This window comes from Ambystoma mexicanum, chromosome 6p (genome assembly GCF_040938575.1).
Source record: "Ambystoma mexicanum isolate Mex_15411 chromosome 6p, UKY_AmexF1_1, whole genome shotgun sequence".
NCBI classification, from domain to species: domain Eukaryota; kingdom Metazoa; phylum Chordata; class Amphibia; order Caudata; family Ambystomatidae; genus Ambystoma; species Ambystoma mexicanum.
The window spans coordinates 1,269,285,930-1,269,303,894 of NC_090935.1; the positions used below are offsets into that span (position 1 = coordinate 1,269,285,930).

The following is a 17,965-nucleotide window of genomic DNA, read 5'->3' on the forward strand; positions in this document are numbered from 1 at the left end:
CGCCAAGCCGTGCGCTCTGCTCCTGATTGGAGCGTGTCATGTTGCACCGGGGCCAATAGCGCGAGAGACGAGACCCCTACCTCAGCGCGAGTAGTGGAAAAACATGCTTGCGTGAGGATTGTCATGGCTCCTGGTCTGCAGATGGTCAAAAAGAGGGGGGGGAAGAAGTTTTCTGGTGTGTATGTCTAGCGCCAGATCGTGCACTGCTCGGCAGGATGGAGTGTATCATGTTGCACAAGGACCAAAAGGCGCAAGAGGCGGGGCATCGGCCTCAGCACAAATGAACGTGGAAAAACTGTGGAAGCGGAGTCCTGTAAAATAAATGGACTGCGTTAGCGGTTGTGGGAAGAAGACAAACACACCCAACTCATAGGACGATGTTCATAAAGAGGGGTCAAGTAAAGCCCTGTGGAACATAAAGAACATGTTGTAAACAGACCCCGCACTGAAAGGGGTCAACTGTAGCCAAACACAGGAATGGTGGAGGCCCCCGAATAGAGAGTCCATAAACCTGGTGGCAAGAGAGGATGCTGAAAAAAAGTTGTGCATCCATCAGGGTGGCACGGGAGACCCACCGGGAAGGCGGGGGCTGCATGGTGGGATGGATCGGCCATAGGTGCCAGACAAATGCCAAGGGTAAGTAAAACCCGAGATCACGGACAGGTCTAGGGACAGAGGAGGGCTGCCTAAGAGCACATTGGCCATGACAGGCCTACCCAAATAGGGGTAGGTATGGAGATATATGACGGCCAGCTGGTAAGCAGGTCCAAAGGATCACATTGGAGGTATAAATTCCTCGTTAAGGCCATTACAAAAAGAGTCCAAATGATGGATCCAGCGGGCTTCTTTAGATAGAAGACTCGCAAGAGCATTGGTCGAGTAGACAACTATGTCAACGATCCACCAGGCAATATCATCAACAGAGTGATGAGATTCTAAAAAGTGGCTTACTAATGGGGCACTCATGATCTTGCATCGGATTCTGGAACGATGTTCACAAATCCTAATGTGGGCTGGACGCATCATCTGGCCCACATATCTGAGGCCGCAGAGGCACTCAATTACATAATCAGTTGCTTGCTTTTACAGTTTGTGAGGTTGTGAAGTGTCCAAGGTCTGCCGTTGACCAAAAAATCTTTAGTCTTCCTAGTAAATTTACAGGCTGTATAATTTCCACATGGAAAATGGCCCACAGCACTCCTCAAGTTCCATAGGCCCACTCTTGGTGCTGGTTTTATAAACCTTGAGTGAACGAGGTGGTCCTGTAAATTCTTGCGCGTTTATACGCAAATCTAGGTACTGGCTCATCCTGTAGACAAAGTCGAGTCAGTGGCCAGTATTTGGAGATTAGTTTGCATATTTTCTGTGAGTGGGTTCCATGTGTGATCACACAGGTCATCCTGGTGTAGGGGTCCGGAGTTTGGGTATCAGGTGTCAGTAGGGCCTCCCTATTGTAGAATCTGGCACGCTTTTTAGATTTAGAAATTATATGCCGTGGGTATCCTCTCTGTGTCAGTCTGTTATCAAGGTCCTGTGCATGTTGGTAAAAGTCTTCGATATCAGTGCAATTGCGTCTAATTCTGAGAAACTGGCCAAATGGGAGATTCTCTCTGAGGTGTCTCGGGTGGTCACTAGAAAAATGGAGCAAGGCGTTTCTGTCACTTGGTTTGCGGAAAAGGTTGTATTTTATATGCCCTTCTTTGTGCCGTATTTCTAAATCCAGAAAGTTAACCATGTTTTCGCTAGATTCCATAGTGAATTGAATGTCAGTGTTTACGTTGTTGAGCCACACTAGGAAATTATCAAGGGTGTCTTTTGAATCCTCCCAGATGAAGAGAATGTCATCTATATATCTCTTCCAGTGATGGATCTGACTTTTGAATGGGTTATTGTCAGCAAGGATATTCATCTCCTCGAATTCTGACATAAAGATGACAGCTAGACTCGGCGCAAAAGTTGCACCCATTGCCATCCCTTTTGTCTGGAGATAGAATTGACCATCAAAATCGAAGTAGTTCTTACTCAGGGCCAGTGATAGTAGCTCAGTGATGAACGGGACAGGGACACTGTTTTGAAGGTCATATTTGATGAGTTGTCGCCTCATGCATTCAATAGCCTCACCCTGTGGTATGCTCGTATATAGAGATGTGATGTCCATAGTTACTAGCAAGTGTGATGTCGGGTCAAAGGGTAGGTCTTCAAAGGTTTGAATGGCATGAGTCGTATCACGTATGTATGTGGGAGTCAAAACGCTGATGGGCTTTAGAAAAAAGTCAATAAATTTACACACTGGTTCGAGGACCGAACCACACCCAGACACGATCGGCCTGCCTGGTGGATTAGCACTATTCTTGTGAATCCTAGGGAGGGCATAGATGGTAGTACCCTCCCTTTGTTGTTGGTCAGGAATTCAAATTCTTTTTTGCTAATCCAGTCTCTTTCCCAAGCATATTTAGAGATCTCAGTTATCTCTTTAAAAATACTTTTCGTTGGGTCTTGTCTAATTTTGATGTAGCTAAGGTTGTCAGCTAGAAGATCATTAACCATAAGTAGATATTGGGTGCATGTCATCAGGACGATGCCACCGCCTTTATCTGCTGGTTTTATGACCAATGATCTATTCTTGGATAGTTCAACAATGGCCAGGTTTTCTTCTCTTGACAAATTATGGCGGTACTTAGATTTTTCTCTTTTGAGGCAATGTAAATCCTTTAAAACACATTTCCCGAAGGTGATAATTTCAGGTGGTACTTGATGGTCCTGAGGGCAGAAAGTGGAGGGTACATGTAACCCTGAATCGGGGTCCATGTCTTCATGATCTTGATCCATAAAGAATGCTTTTAGTTGTACCGTTCAAAAGAATTTTCCGCACCTCCATTTCGGTCTTAAACCAATCGGTTTGATGTGTGGGGACATAGGAAAGTCCTTTTGAAATGGCTGATATTTGTATTCTCGAGAGGGCGAAGTTGCCAAGGTTAAAGATCGGTATTTGTTGTTCGTTTACCTGGTGCGTCTCCTGCGACCTTGAGGGTTGCACATCATTGGTGGAAATTGATTGTACCACGGGGGTCCCCAACCGGGGATTCCCATCATCCCGCCTCCTCCTAAAAAAGGAAGTGGTGGTGGTTGTGGATAGTTGCCAAAGGAGCGAGGCTGATTCCCTTAGAGTGGTCAGGCCTTTGCATTTGATCCCCTAAGGTTAGGCCCGATCAACACAATCACAGGATCCCTAGACCTAGCACAGAAGCTTTTTGCCAGCCCGTCCTGGCCTCCCTGTTTCCCCCCTCATGGGATCAGCAGGGCCAGGTGCCTGGCATAACCCTCTGATAGTGGTGGTGGTGGCCTAAAACCTGACACACCTAGCTGACTTGCCATGTCTGTGGTGTTGCACGGGTGATTGTGCGGGACACCCTGGAGGTCAGACCTCGTGACCGCATCCAGCAGGCTACCTCTCCAGCAGGCAGATTGGGACATTGCCACTCGGCTGTGCCAGTGGAGTGGGTCTGGAGCAACTCTCCTACAGCCCCAGGCCTGAGGCCAGCCACCTGAGTTTCAGCTCCCTGACCACCTCAGATCAGACACAGTGACCCACTGAATTTAAACATATTGCTAAGCAGAGGAAAAGAAATTAACCAGGATTCCCTCAATAACAGTGAGTGAAGAGGGAAGAACCCAGTGCCAAATCCCCATCGCCGGCACGTGCAGGAAATGTGGTGTACAGAAGACCTACTCTGGGGGGGCCCAAGTCCTTCTAATCGAGGTTCTTATTGAGGCTCACCCCGTGGACAGTGTTGGCCGGTAGCAGTCTCTGGCGCTCTAGGCTGAGTCTTCTTGGAGTCGGGTTGCTTGGGAATGCAGCCCAAGCGGGTTGTAAACTCCATCTAGGGCTAAATACTGGGGCGAGACCAATAGCCAACATGTACGGTAAGGGAAAGTTGAAAAGAACTTTAAAGAGAGAGTTCAATAGGGCCTGAAACCGTTGAGAGGGAAATGGTGGTGTCCATGCAGTCCACCCAGAGGATTCAAGATGGCGGGCAAGTCAGTCGACCGGAATGGCAGATCCCCTCATACGACCACTGCCCAGCTGCACCCGGCCCCAGCACATTGCATTTCCTCTGTGGCAGTGCACTGTGACCAGCTCTGGGTCGGCCGGGAAGGCCTCAAGGAGGACAGGTAGCTCTCCGCTCTGGAAAAGATTGTTACAACCCTCTGGCAGCAGTTTTACTGTATCCGTGGTGCCTCCTTCAGCAACGATTCTAACCTCTTCCAGGGATTGCCGGGGTGGTGATGCGACCCCCTGCTCCCAGTACAACTGTCGACTGGGGTGGACTGTCAACCGTATCGACCATATCGTGCGACCAGGCAGGGAGACCCACGAAGGGCAGCAGGGGTCTGCAGTGATGTCAATTACTCACCCGACCTGTCTTGAAACACGGATCCAGGAGTCTAACAGGTGTGCAAGTCGGAGGGCCGAATGAAATCCTGTTGCGCAATGAATGTGTGGGCTGGCACGCGCCAGCTGAGGTGGGAACCCGTCACGGGAGGTGGACCACCGGCCCATCTAACCCGTTTTTTCAGGTAGCAACAGCGTGTGTGGTAGGACCTGGAAGATCATGAACTATGCCTGGGCAGGGCTGAAACCAGAGGAAACTCTGGTGGAGGTTCCTGGCAGACCTAACGTGCAAATCGGTTGTCTGACCTGCGTCTAGTGACGAAAGACTAATCAAACCATCTAGTAGATGGTTCCCTCCGAAGTTTCCCTCAGGATAGCTGGTGCTTGGAAACCCCAGTTTCATCTGGTAAAGCAAATGATTACCGGTCTTGGGGCCGAAAAGATCTCAACCTATTCTCAAACTTAAATGGGTAAGAAGCCCAACGCGCTGGTGTGGAGCCGGGCACAGAATGTGAGTGCCCAGTGCACCACTTTTGGTAAGCAGAACTGATGCTGGGGGATGAACCAAACGCCGAGCTAAGGCACCCGATGGTGATGCTCATCAGAACTCAGAAACACTGTTGATTGATATAGACAGCAGAATGGTGGCCCTGGAAGTCAGAATCCACCAAGGATCGTGTAACAACTCACCTGCTAAATCAACCAGTCCTGAAAACGGATGACACGGGAGCATCAGGACCATATCTGGCCATCGCCGGTGCTGAGTGCCAAGTGGGTAAGCCGCAATGAGTAGGAGGGCTGCTGCGGTGCACACAGATGCTGGGCAAAGGCCCGGGTTGAGCAGCTGCACGTGCAGATCTTGGTGGTAGTAGCTAATATTTACACAATAACTTTGAAGGCTGAAGTGGAGAAGGGCTCCATGTGAACAGCAGTTGGGTACAAGCAATGGCCTCCATTACTCTCAACCGAAGGAAGGTTCAGATCCTGGAACACAGAGTGGCAGAGATGGGTGCTCTTGCAGCCTACAGTGCGGTAAAGCAAACCATCCCAGAGAAGCCGGTGTATGCCCTGGGGAGAGTTCTCTTCTCTTTGTGAAGGGTAGCGCTCCCTGGAATGGGTTCTCACTGAGTTAGGCGCCGGAGCCTTCGAAAGAACTGTGATACCGACGGTGCCCGGTGAGCACTCGCTGGTCCTTGAAAATCCAGGGGAGATGGTGTAAATCTCGCACTGACCGTACCCATATCCACAGCAGGTCTCCAAGGTGCACAGCCTCTTGCAAGTTGGAACAATGTAGGTAAGGGAAGTCGGCAAGTCAGATCCGTAATTTTGGAATAAGGATTGGCTCTAAGGGCTGGGTCGGTCGGGCAGGTGGCACCAACTATGGATCCAAGCCCGGCCCTTCCTGTGATTCGTCCAGCTGTGGTGGTCCCCTCCCTCCGTTCCCCACCCAGGGTTTGGGCGGGCGTTCTGCCTCGGCTGACGCATAGCTGCTCACTTAGAACTGATGTAGAGAAGGGGAGTCTGACTGTTTATTAAAACAAAGCATCGCAAAGGCCCGCGGCGGGTGTTGACCTGATGTGATTTCTGCCCAGTGCTCTGAATGTCAAAGTGAAGAGATTCAATGAAGCACGGGTAAACATCAGAAGTAACTATGACTGTCTTAAGGCAGCCAAATGCCTCATCATCTAATTAGTGATGCGCATGAATGGATGAACGAGATTCCCACAGTCCTTACCTACTATCTAGTGAAACCACAGCCAAGGGAACAGGCTTTGCAGCATCAGCTGGGGAAAGAAGACCCAGGTGAGCGTGTCTCTAGTCCGGCACTGTGAAGAGACATGAGAGGTATAGGATAATTTGGAGGCCCTTGGGCTGCTGGGGAAATACCACTACTCTTTTTTTTTCAATTACGGGGCAATGCGGGGGTCGGCGAGCCCCGTGAGGCTCTCACTTCTGGCTCCAAGTGCCTGGGGGGCCCACATATCATAACCCACTCTGGGAACAGTAGCAGGTGGGGAGTTTGACTGGAGTGATACACCTGTCAAATGATAATGCACGTGTCCTAAGGAGAGCTCAGGGAGGACAGAAACTTCACCCAGAGCAGAAGGGCAAAAGCTTGCTTGATCTCAATTTTCAGTATGAATACAGACTGTGAAAGCAGGGCCTCACAATACTTCTGACTTTTTGGGTTTCAAGCAGGAGGTGTGAGAAAAGTTACCAGAGGGATAACTGGCTTGTGGTGGCCAAGTGTTTATAGTGACGTCACTTTTTGGTCTTTCGATGTTGGCTCTTCTTACCATTATGAAGCAGAGTTCACCAAGCGTTGTATTGTTCACCCACTAATAGGGAACGTGAGCTGAGTTTAGACCATTGTGACACAGGTTAGCTTTACCCTACTGATGATGTGTTGTTGCAGTAGTAACCCTGCTCAGTATGAGAGGAACCACGGGTTCAGACATTTGGTGTATGTGCTTGGCAGCAGAGCCAATGCGGCAAGCTACCATCTGTGGTATTATGACTGAATGCCTCTAAGTCAGAATCCCCCTAAATAATAATGATACTGCAGTGCTATGTAGCCTTGGTTGGCCTAGGATGGCCGGCCTCTGGGTCAGTGTGTAGAAACGCTTGCCTCTGGACTTGAGTGTGGTAGTGAAAAACATGGTCGTGGGCAACCTGGTGCTAAATCATTTGTAGACGACCTGATTCTGTATCATGGTTTCATAAGTAGCAATAAGCAGCAGAGCAGCCACCTTGCTGCGATCTATTGAAAGTCATCCTCTGAGCCAAGCTTTTGTCAAAGCCTCTGCTGTAGTGGCAGCTCTGCAAGGGTCTCTGTCCTTCCTCCTCCTGCTGCACCACAGGGCACACAGGATACTCCCACCTACCCTGGGTGCACCCACTGCGGTACGGGCTGGGTGGGGAGCCTCCTTCTCCCTTTCTGATCAGCCTAGTAGACCAAATGGTCTTGTCCCAGCCGGTGGCAGAATGGCAGGACTCAACTCGTGGGAGGCAGGGCCTTGGTTGCAGATGGCAGCATAAGCAGAGGTGGCAGCTTAAGCCCCAGACCCTGGCCTTAAGGCAGACACAACTTAATGGCTGCCTGGCCATGTGGTTGGGTGGAATGTTCTGAACCAAGTCGTGGCTGGTCCAGCTGACTCCTACATTTGTCTACGGCTGGGCTCCAAAAGCCCACACTTTGCAGGGGCTTAATAGTCAATGGGAAGTGTCTTCCTACCGGGCATGTGTGTGGTGCAGGTACTGGATGCCTTCTCCCCACCTGGACTGGTGCACCCAGATGGTGGTGAGCCAACCCCCCGAGGTGGCTAGAGGGCCCCAGTGCAGGTGGGGCCCAACGGTCCCGAGCACTGGGCGAGGCTGGCATCTTAGGCCCAGGTGGGACCTGGGGTCCAGCGGGAATCCCAGGGGAGAGCTACCCAGGCTCCACAAGACAGTCTGGAGCCCTTTGCATTTGCACCCCAGAGCACAGCACCTTACACAAATGGCCCCAGAGGGCCAAGGCAGATTGAGAGTACCACCAAACACAGCAGCTGGACAACCAGGCATATGGGAAGGCAGTCATGGTGGGTTCCAGGTCCTCCTGAGGCTGGCTTGGGTGTTACATGTTCACACCCTGCAGGAACTGAGCCTGAGCGCTCACTACCCACCTGGCCTTGGCGGAGGTCCTTGCACACCACGGCGGTGGCCCCGGATCCTTTCAGAGGAAAAAGCTCTAATGTGCCCCGGCTGACCGTGGGTGCTCTCCCTTTCCTCGGGTGCCCTAAGCTTCTACCAAGGGCTAAGCTCTTAACACCTAGAGGCCAGATCCTTGGGGGACCCCTATTTGCTGCACCCCCTTCCCTCAGCCACGGGTGCCCAGCAGCCGATGCGGGCACAAGGGCCGCCCGACCCTGCCTGCCAAGTTTCCAAGTTCTATGCGTGACACCTTGAGCCAGTCCTGCTTTTTGCTTCTAAATGAATGCTGAAACTTGTAGTTTTGTTTTTCCCATTGCAAGGGTGTGCCTACAGGTCCAAGTATGCAGTGTGGAAAAAAAACTCAGGACTGGCTCAAATATTCTGCATGAAACTGGAAAACAGGTCAGCTATGGAGATTGGGGAACGTGATTTGCTGATGTTTTTCATCAGTTATGAAATTCCGGCTCTTCATGGGTGACAGTCATAAGGAGATGAGTGGCATCTTAGCATCACTAAATGTGCTGCAACACATGCAAGTAAAAGAAACTCAGCAGGTCTGATGTTAAAAGAAAGGAAACACATTGTGATCAAGTGAAAACGATAGTCGTATTTTTTCTAGACTACACCATTATAAAATAAACATATATGCCAAAAACATAGAAGATGTCAGATTTCAAAATGTATTAGGCAGCTTGAGTAAGCTGTCAGAATTACCAAGATATGACATTGGGGAATAGGCCATATTAATCTGTTGAGATTTTAACGTTAAAGTGGGCAACAGGGCAGCGAATCAGAAGCATGGGCAGATATGGAAAGAGCATTAGGTAGTCTAATATTTATTCCCGAAAGAATAATGGAGGAAGGAATGCTGTAATGCTATCTGCTCAAAGAATGTACCTTCTCTGCCAGCCGAAAATGCTTGAATAGGAGCCTCGCTCGCACAATAGCACTCCTGACGGCTTCCTCACCTCTGGCTTTTACAGGTGAACACCAGTGTCGTGCACATAGAGAGTGCAGATATAGAGTTATGCCAGTAGCATTGGCCAACCTGCAAAGTCATGAATATGTGGCTGTGTAGCGTGTAGGAGGGGTAGAACATTGGAGAATGGTCTGGCCGGAAGAACCTGTGACAGTATATGTTATGCCTTGTAGGAATTAATATATAGACATGTCCATTGATAATTAGCTGTACCAACACTCTCTTTCTGCTGGCTTGCACACCTGCCACTGAGCATATCCAGAAAGAAAGTCAATTCACCACACCTCAAAAACAGTAACATGTGTATGCCATGCAACACCCCCCTCACAGTTGTATACATATCGCTTAACCTTTGGGTAGTCTTCTTACGTGAACATGCAGATTGCAATTTAAATTTAAATAGAAATACATTGGAAAGAAGAACTTGTTTCATGGGTGCCTGCTGACAATTAGTATTTTCTAGGCTAAACTTGAGGGTCAAATGCGATTCTGACCTTCCAAATGATGGTTATGAGCAAGCATTGAAACTAAAGGTGAAATGTACATAGCCCACACCAATTCTTGCCCTGCTGTTAGCAATATTTCCCAATCTCTATGTTAGGGTCTGACTTTGGATCCTAAAAATAAGCAATCAAAGCAACCAAGGCTCAGTAAGCAGGCCTTTGCTGCCCTGCTAGTTGTTAGGATTGAGCAATCTAGGACAAGTTCTCAGGAGTTGAGGGGTGTGGAAAAGATATAGGAAAGCGCTTTATACTGGACTGCTTCCAGGACTGGAAAAAGACGTCAGACAGTAATCACCATTTCCAAACTGGATTTGTAAAAATCGTTGGAAATACAGCAAATATTCTTCTTTTGAGTACCACAAAGGGTATGGTGCAGGGGGGAATACCGAGGATCTTCATGACGCTTGTTGACTTGGTCCAGGCCTTTTGTGAGTCCAGAAATTACTCTACCAAAGCATAGAAGGTATATTATGTTGTCCGAAAACCAATCGCATCATATGCCCTACATCACCAATATAGAATCGTCAGCATAACTATAGAGCGTCCATTTTTTTGTAAAATCCGCCATTTGCTCTCTTTGCCTTTCTGTTCAAACGCTTTGCAAAATGTATTTTATTTCATTATGCTCATGCACGGAGCAAGGCCACAAGTTACATGTTGAGAGACCGGCCCAGACAGAAATGCCAAACAGTACAGAAATACATTGTTTTCCTCCCTCACAAGTCCTTGAAGGCGACCAGAGAGGCATTTAATCATCAAGCCGGGGGCCGGCCGATCTCGCTGAAACTGTAGAAACAGGCCGTTAAAGCATGAACTATACTTTCCTGGCGGCTACCCTTCGGAGCCCTCTTTAGATCAGGCTGACCCCTAGTTCACAAATAGAAACCAGTAGATAACATACTTTGGAATGTGTCTCTCCTACGAACACAGTATCCTCGCTGAACAAGTGCCTTGTGTTCTTCATAACAAAGAACTATGTCTGCTTATTGCAAATTGTAACTGTTGCTAAAACTAGTATTATAGATTGAGTAATTAAGGTGTCATATTTGTCATAGTTGTCAATCACCGAACCCTAGCTCAAGAAGATACATTATGGGTGGTTTTGATATGTCACAAAGAGATTGTGTGATTGTCTTTTTGTATATATGATGCTGTTGTAGAATGTTTGCTCTCTTGCGTCTCATGAGGTCTGGGTGACACATGTTAGACCCAGTCAGCTGACTGAGAATATTTGCTTTGCAATAAACCCTAGTACTTGGAAATCGATCCTCGTGTCTGTCGTATCACTTGGTGTATGGTGATTGTGCCTTGTTTCCATACACGAGGGTCTTCAGGGCCTGGCACAAAATGGCACCCGAATAGGGACCTTCCCCCATTTGCTCCATCGTGTACGTTGAATTTGAAGAAGGCGAAAATGAATAAAGGACGAGGCTGTCGAGCCGGGATCGAAAGTGCCCCTGTAAAAGTGATGAGAGACTCCTTTGCAGATCTGTACACAACCGGTCCCTGATCGACGAGCAGCGGCCAGAGAGCATTGAGGTGAGGGTCCCGAAACAAGGCAGATTGAGCCAGATATGCAGTCACAATGATTCTTGGTTGCATCTGTATACGGACGAATTGCATCTTGAAAGAGTCCTGATATTGGTTAAGTGTTTCTCTTGCAAGATCAAACGCCCAGGGTAAGGTACGAATAAGGTCAACATACCTGGGAAATTGTCTTCCTGTCTAGTGGGATTTTTCCACTGCGGTAGACAATCTTTGGAAACTGGCCAGGTTGCACCACCCATAGGGTCGCCAGCGTTAGAGATGTATGTGAAATATGGAATAGGAGCAATAATGTTTAATGAACTTTGGCATAGGCAGACCAGACATGTAGTAGATTTGCAGTGGCTGAAAGATGGTACTTTTGAGAAGGCCCGAATAGAGCACTTAGAATCAGTATTGCTGCGCAAGAAAGCACGCCCCGCGACATTTGACGTCATAAGAGACTGGAGGAAAGAATCTAACCTCAGTTTAAAAAGTAGGGAGAAACATGCGCGAAGGCACAAATCAAACACAGAAAAAGCGCTACAGATAGAAGAGCTCAAATGGACTGAGGATATCAGGAGAGGGGATGGGAGCATCCAATTAGGTGTACAAAAGCTATATCCACAACAAGAGCTACATGCATTAGGTGAACTAATAAATACAATTTTGAATGAAAAGAGACAAGAACGCCCTTAAAGTAATATTGACACAATTGCACCAGTACCCATTGCTCCACCTCAGTTGCCATCCCCCATTCCTGTTGTTCCAACTTCATCATCTCTCCCTGCGCACGTGATACCATTTCCTCCACCGCCGACAGAGCATGAATTAGCAGCTGCCGGAGGGGGCAGCTCTACAGAGGCGGGGCCTGTACAGGGAGGAAGCACCAGAGTAACCCGTAGTATGGTCACGCAGGGAGAGGAGAGACGAACTTAAAGAATGGGCGGAAACGTACATTGAAGGCAATGACGAGGTATCCACGCTGAGTGCAATGTTTGACTATAAGAAGCTTGGTGAACAACATGTATTGTTAGAATGCATGGGGGAGTATCTTATAGATAAATGGAAGAAATTGACTGGCATGTTAGCACTGCAGAAGTTACGGGACCAAAATGTTTTTTCGTGTATGAGGGAAAGTGCGGCAGAGATAAAAGAGCACGTAGACAGGTTATTTGAGTTTAAAAATGAATTTGATGAATTGCATGAAGAGGTAAAAAGAGGGAAACAACAGGTGGTATCATATGTCAAGCAGCAAGTTTTTCTGCTGTCCAAACCTGTTAGTGAGGAGATGAAAATATGTACGCGAGAGGTGATTAGATGGATTACGGATGCTAACATTTCTCCAATGGAGGTGCATGATACGTTTGATCAGTATACAGTAGAGATGCAGAGGAAGGCATTGCAGCTGATGGTTGAGTATTTACAAGATGAATGTTTTGAAAAAAACGTATTGTTGTCCCCCCGAATTATTGACCATATACAAGAGAGCGTTTTCACCTGAAACTGGAAAGACTGCCCTTTTCCTCGATTTAGCTATAGTGCTTAATAAAAGAACCAATGAGGAAACGCTCAGTTCGATATTTCCCATGAGGGAAGTCACTCCCACTTTTGTGCCAAAAGTAGAAATTCCTGCTGCTGATGGAAATCCACTGAGTGTAATAGAGGCCCATTATACAGTACAGTATGTGCATGTCATTTTCTCTAGACAAGAGGTAAATAATACGGACAGGTTTCTTCCATATCGAAGAAGACAAAGTTGGAGAGACCAGTCTCCTCAGAGAAGACCACACAATTACAGACCCTATAGACAAGATTTGCCTATTTTGACTTCCTCAGACACAGCGTCCGCTCGAAAAAAACCTACGATGGCTGGTGGACCATGGCACTGGATAAAAGGATCCCTTAGCATAAACCGAGCCAGATAGCAATCACCAAATGAAGCCGACAACCCTCTTCATCAAAAATCCTTGACGTTGGCCTCATGGAACACCAGAGGACATGCCCATCTAACCGACCGGAATATTGTGAATTTGGGTCGGTTCGACATTTTTTGCCTGCAAGAGACATGGCTTCAGGAGAAACCGTCAATGGACGGATTTGAAATTGTGATCTCTCCAGCTGCCAAAGGTCTGTTAGGCCGATCTTCTGCAGGCCTTCTCATCGCTGTGCGTTCAGGCCAGAACCTAAAAATCATCAAAACAACGGCTAAATCTTACGGGGTGTTAGCGGTTCTTATTGAGTGGAACCGTTTTGTAGAAAAGACAAAGACAAGTTCAAAACCTTGCTCAACGCCTCCCCTTGCGCTGATTACCACATACTGGAACCCGCAAAGGACAACAACATCACTCTGCTACCAAAGTATGACAGAAACCATCGATGCCATCCTCATCGAATGGAATACTCAGTTCGTCATAATTTTGCGGTGACCACAACGCAAAGTGTCCTCATCCGAAAGATACATTTTCAGTGCCCGCCCCGTCTACCCAAGCCGAACTCAGAGGACAAGCCTGGATGAACCTTATGTCAACCAGAAATCTACACAACACTGCATGGATTTTGGATGGGCATCAACAAATACCAACCTGGGAAAGAGGTCAGTCGGCTGCCACCCTTGATTACATCTTCGCTTCACATGCTATGCGCTCAGAAATCAAACACTTCCTGGTGGTCAACACTACACCAAGTGACCATAACATGCTCACACTAGCATGGTCCTCCACTGCCCGAACGGCAAAGTGCTATTTATCCTCGGTCGAGACCAACCCCCAACAATCACGGCTCCGTTTGACAGCAGCCAGTGTTAGATCAATGACTCAGAAATACGCTGCAGAAACTGAGGCTCAGCTGTCCCCCGACCCAGCATCTAGACCAAACTACCTCCCTTTGTTGATCAAATATAAGCAATATCCGCCTACTGGAAAGTCTATTCCGAAAACTCACAATCATAACTATGACAAACGGATAGCAGATAAAAAAAGGTGCTAAGAAAACTAAAACGCAGTGCTAAAGCGGAAAACACTCCAGTCGCGTGGGACTTGTGGAAAAATGAACACAAAATCTACAAATCATGGATCAAAGCACAAAGGGCTGATCTATATCAATACAATGCTGAAACGATGCTGAGAGCCCTCACGACAAAAAGCTGACTTTTGGTCTTTGATAAACAACTCTCTAGGCCCTACAGCCACAAACATGATCAACTCAGTTACGGAACAAGCCTGGGTTGACTTTTTCACCGACCTCTTTGCCAGCCCGACATTGTCCTCGAACCCCTGTCTGGAGATTACACAAGAGCCCTGGGTTGACCTTTCGGCAAAAGAAGACATAAGTCGGCCAATTCAGAAGCTAAAATCATCAAGAGCTCTGGGCTCTGATGGCCTGACTAACATCGATTTAAAAAAACACCTTAACAAATGGACCACCTTCATAAGACTCTTGTTTGAGAACTGCAGAGCTTGCAGGAAGATCCCATTATCATGGTCTAAAGCTACGGTTATTCCAATCTTTAAGAAAGTAAGCAGGGAAGATCCGGGCAACTATCGCCCAATAGCTTTACTGGACATTATGGGCAAACTGTTTGCATCCCTCCTCCTGGACCACTTCCAACGCTGGGCGAAAATGGACCCCTGCAGCGACCCTTTTCAACTGGGCTTTAAGAAAAATGGTAGCACTACGGTGAATATCTTCATACTCAGCATTTTAAAGGCAAAAATAAAACAAGCCGCCCCGACAGTCTACGACGCGTTTATCGACCTTTCGCAGGCATTCGATAAAGTTGATAGAATGTGACTATGGGGTAAACTGAAACACTGGAGATGCCCGAACGCTGTTCTAAAACCCATAATAGCGCTTCACACCAATACCACACTCAGCGTCCGGTTGAACAGGAAAGGGTCTCTTTTCAAGGAAATCCAAGCTGATAGAGGAGTCAAGCAAGGCTGCCTGTTGGCCCCCGCACTCTTTGTTGCCTTTTTGGGGGACTTCAAAGACTCGGAAGCCACCGTTCATAGTTTCCCCCCGAAGTTCGGAAACACTGACCTGTCTCGCCTTCTCTATGCCGACGATATGATCCTTTTTGATCAGACGCCCATTGGTTTACAATGTCAGATGGACAATCTGGCAGAGTACATAAGTTTTAACAATCTCTACATAAATAAGTCCAAAACGAAAATCAAGATCTTCGCCAAAAATCGCCAGCCCTCGAAAAACACGTTCTCTTGGCCAGTGAACAAAGTGAGAATCAAAGTGGTCCCTCATTTTAAATACTTGGGAGTTATCATTGACGGGACGCCTCAAGAGTCGAAAATGCAACAACATCTTTGGGCCAAAGCCAAACACTTGACATCGCAATTGAGAATGATCGATCGAAAGTTTGGAAAATGTTCACTGACCCCGGCTATCAACTTTTACAAGGGATGCCACGATCACCACGCCAAAAGGGTTTTGGCAGAAACTGGAGGGGTATATTTGGAAAACCCTACTAGGCCTTCCGAATTCGATTCCTATCGCGGCTGTCAGAAGAGAGCTGGGCTGCTGTCGCTAAACGCCACTGTTAGCGCAGCCTCTCTGGCCCTCTTCAGGAAGACTCTTATGCAAGATGGCCTGCCTATTTTTAACATAATCGGTCAGGAGTTGGCCTCAACGAACTGCAAGGTCATGCAGATATGGATAGTCCACAAAAAAAGTTAATTGGAAGACCTGGTTTGTTCAACAGACGACCTTATTACCAATCCACAAAGAGTAATCGAAAAACTGAAAATTCAAGACTGGATTGTCACCATTGAACAAGCTGCAGCGATCAAGTTTTTAAAACACCTGCCACCCATGTTCAACAAGCTAAAATCTCTTTTGGCGTATTGCACAAAATTTCCAGATAAAAAGCTACGCTGCACATTCTTAAGAGCACGACTCAACCTGCTCCACACCAGAGAAATCCTGGGGTTAAGAGGTCTATCCACTATCACAACCTGCAGACTATGTAAAATCCCAGATTCCATTGAGACAGTTCGGCATGTCTTGTTAAACTGCCCTTCCTTAACTGAAGAACGTACAGCTTTTTTGGCACCACTATGGCTTGACTCTGTCTTGATAGAAGAAAATACGTTTGATTTCGGGGGAAAAATCTCGCTGGGCAGCCTTCATCAAAATCAATGCCAACGGGCCTCCATCTTCGTCAAGTTCGTCAGGTGGGCCCGACCGATCGCTGACTCTCCCCTTCCATGCAATGAACGGCTCGGAAATCTGTTAAAGACTCTTACCTTCCGCTCCACCGATCAGGCTTGAGTTACCATCTGTATATTACAAGCTTCAATTTTGTAACCTCGAAAGTTCAAAAATTCCGGAAACAAACCTTTGAACATTTCATGACTCCTTTTTGTCAAAATAATTTCCTGTGATTGTACACAAGTAAATACAAAAAAAAATAATATAAAACAAATAATCCCTGATTTGAGGAATAATCCGGCAGGATTTTATAAGGAGATTGAGTCTTATTTGAAATTGTCTATTTTTACAATGAGTGATATGGATTTATTATTCCCTGTGATTCTCCCAGTAGATATATGGAAGCAAATTAGAAATGTAGATGATATTGATATTTTGGGTGATACCTGGGAACATTTGATAAAAGAGGATACGGACAGAAAAGCTGGATAGAAGCCATCGCCATATCTGTCAGCATTACCAGCGCGAATAGTACAGAAATGAAAGATTTTGGTGCCTGAGAGGAGAATTATCTGGGAAAAATAAACGGCATGCGTGCAATGCAAAGATGAATTGGCTACTGACTATTTCAATAGATTTGAAGAAGTAGTTGCAGATTTTAGTGGGCAAGATTTAAGCACTGAACCTGGGAAGAGACTATTTGTTGACAAATATGTGAGAGGGTTGCTACCGAAAATCCAAAATTTAATAATGACGTCTGGAAGTGCGTGGCAAGCAAAATCACAGAGTGAAGTATTACACATAGCACAATACTATGAGAATAGAGTAAATTTTTCCAACATGCACGGAGGTCCAATTGGACTGAATCAATGTGCATATTGTAAGGAAGAAGGTCATTGGCGAACACAGTGCCCACATTTGCAGAATAGGAATGGAAATACCCCGAGAAGACAGAGTAGAGGTTGCCCGGGAATGCAAGGACAGAATAGGAACACAAGGATGCCACAAAATAACCAGGGAAGAAACAACCCGAATCAGAAACAAAACCAACATCAGCAGAATAGTGGGGGAGAAGGAAATGTTTTTGATGCTCAGTCCAATTAATACTATTCTGGTGACTTTACATTGGATGATGTATTGTTCTACTACTAGGACGGCCCAAGACAGGGTCGGAACCAGAGTCTATTCCTGTTGATCAGAAAGGGCCCTACAGTGAAATGAAAGTTGGGAATAGAGAGCACACTTTTCTAGTGGACACAGGTGCGCAGAAGTGCTCAATAGACCATCACTAGGTTCCGGATATACCACTGTCAGGGCAAAAGAATGTTTCAATAGGGTTCGCAGGTACACCAGTAATTTGCCCAGTGTCACAGTCGGTACCTATAACATTAGGTCCATTCGCTGAGTCTTGCTCATTCCTTTTGACACAAAATTGCGGTGAGAATTTATTGGGTTTAAATTTGTTGAAATAAAAGAGTCCGGTCATTCATTGTTCTCCTGATGGAGTGTATTTGACAATATCACCACAACAAATGCCAGTTGGTTGTTTGAAAATAGAGACGGCAAAAGTTGTTTTAAAAGAGGGAGTTACACTGCCACGTATCCCACAGTATAACATTTCGGTGGAAGGTGAGAAAGCATTGAAATGAATTGTTTCTGATTTGATTAAATGGAACGTGATAGAGGAGATTACTGGTAGCACTTGCA

The 17,965-nt window shown here is 46.9% G+C and overlaps 1 non-coding gene across 1 annotated transcript; it reads left to right on the forward strand.

The window, feature by feature from the left end:
* The first annotated feature begins 3,564 nt into the window (after positions 1–3,564).
* Positions 3,565–7,188, forward strand: LOC138512454 (28S ribosomal RNA). Its single transcript, XR_011281269.1, has one exon. It is a non-coding gene; the product is annotated as a 28S ribosomal RNA (ribosomal RNA).
* The last annotated feature ends 10,777 nt before the right edge of the window (positions 7,189–17,965 follow it).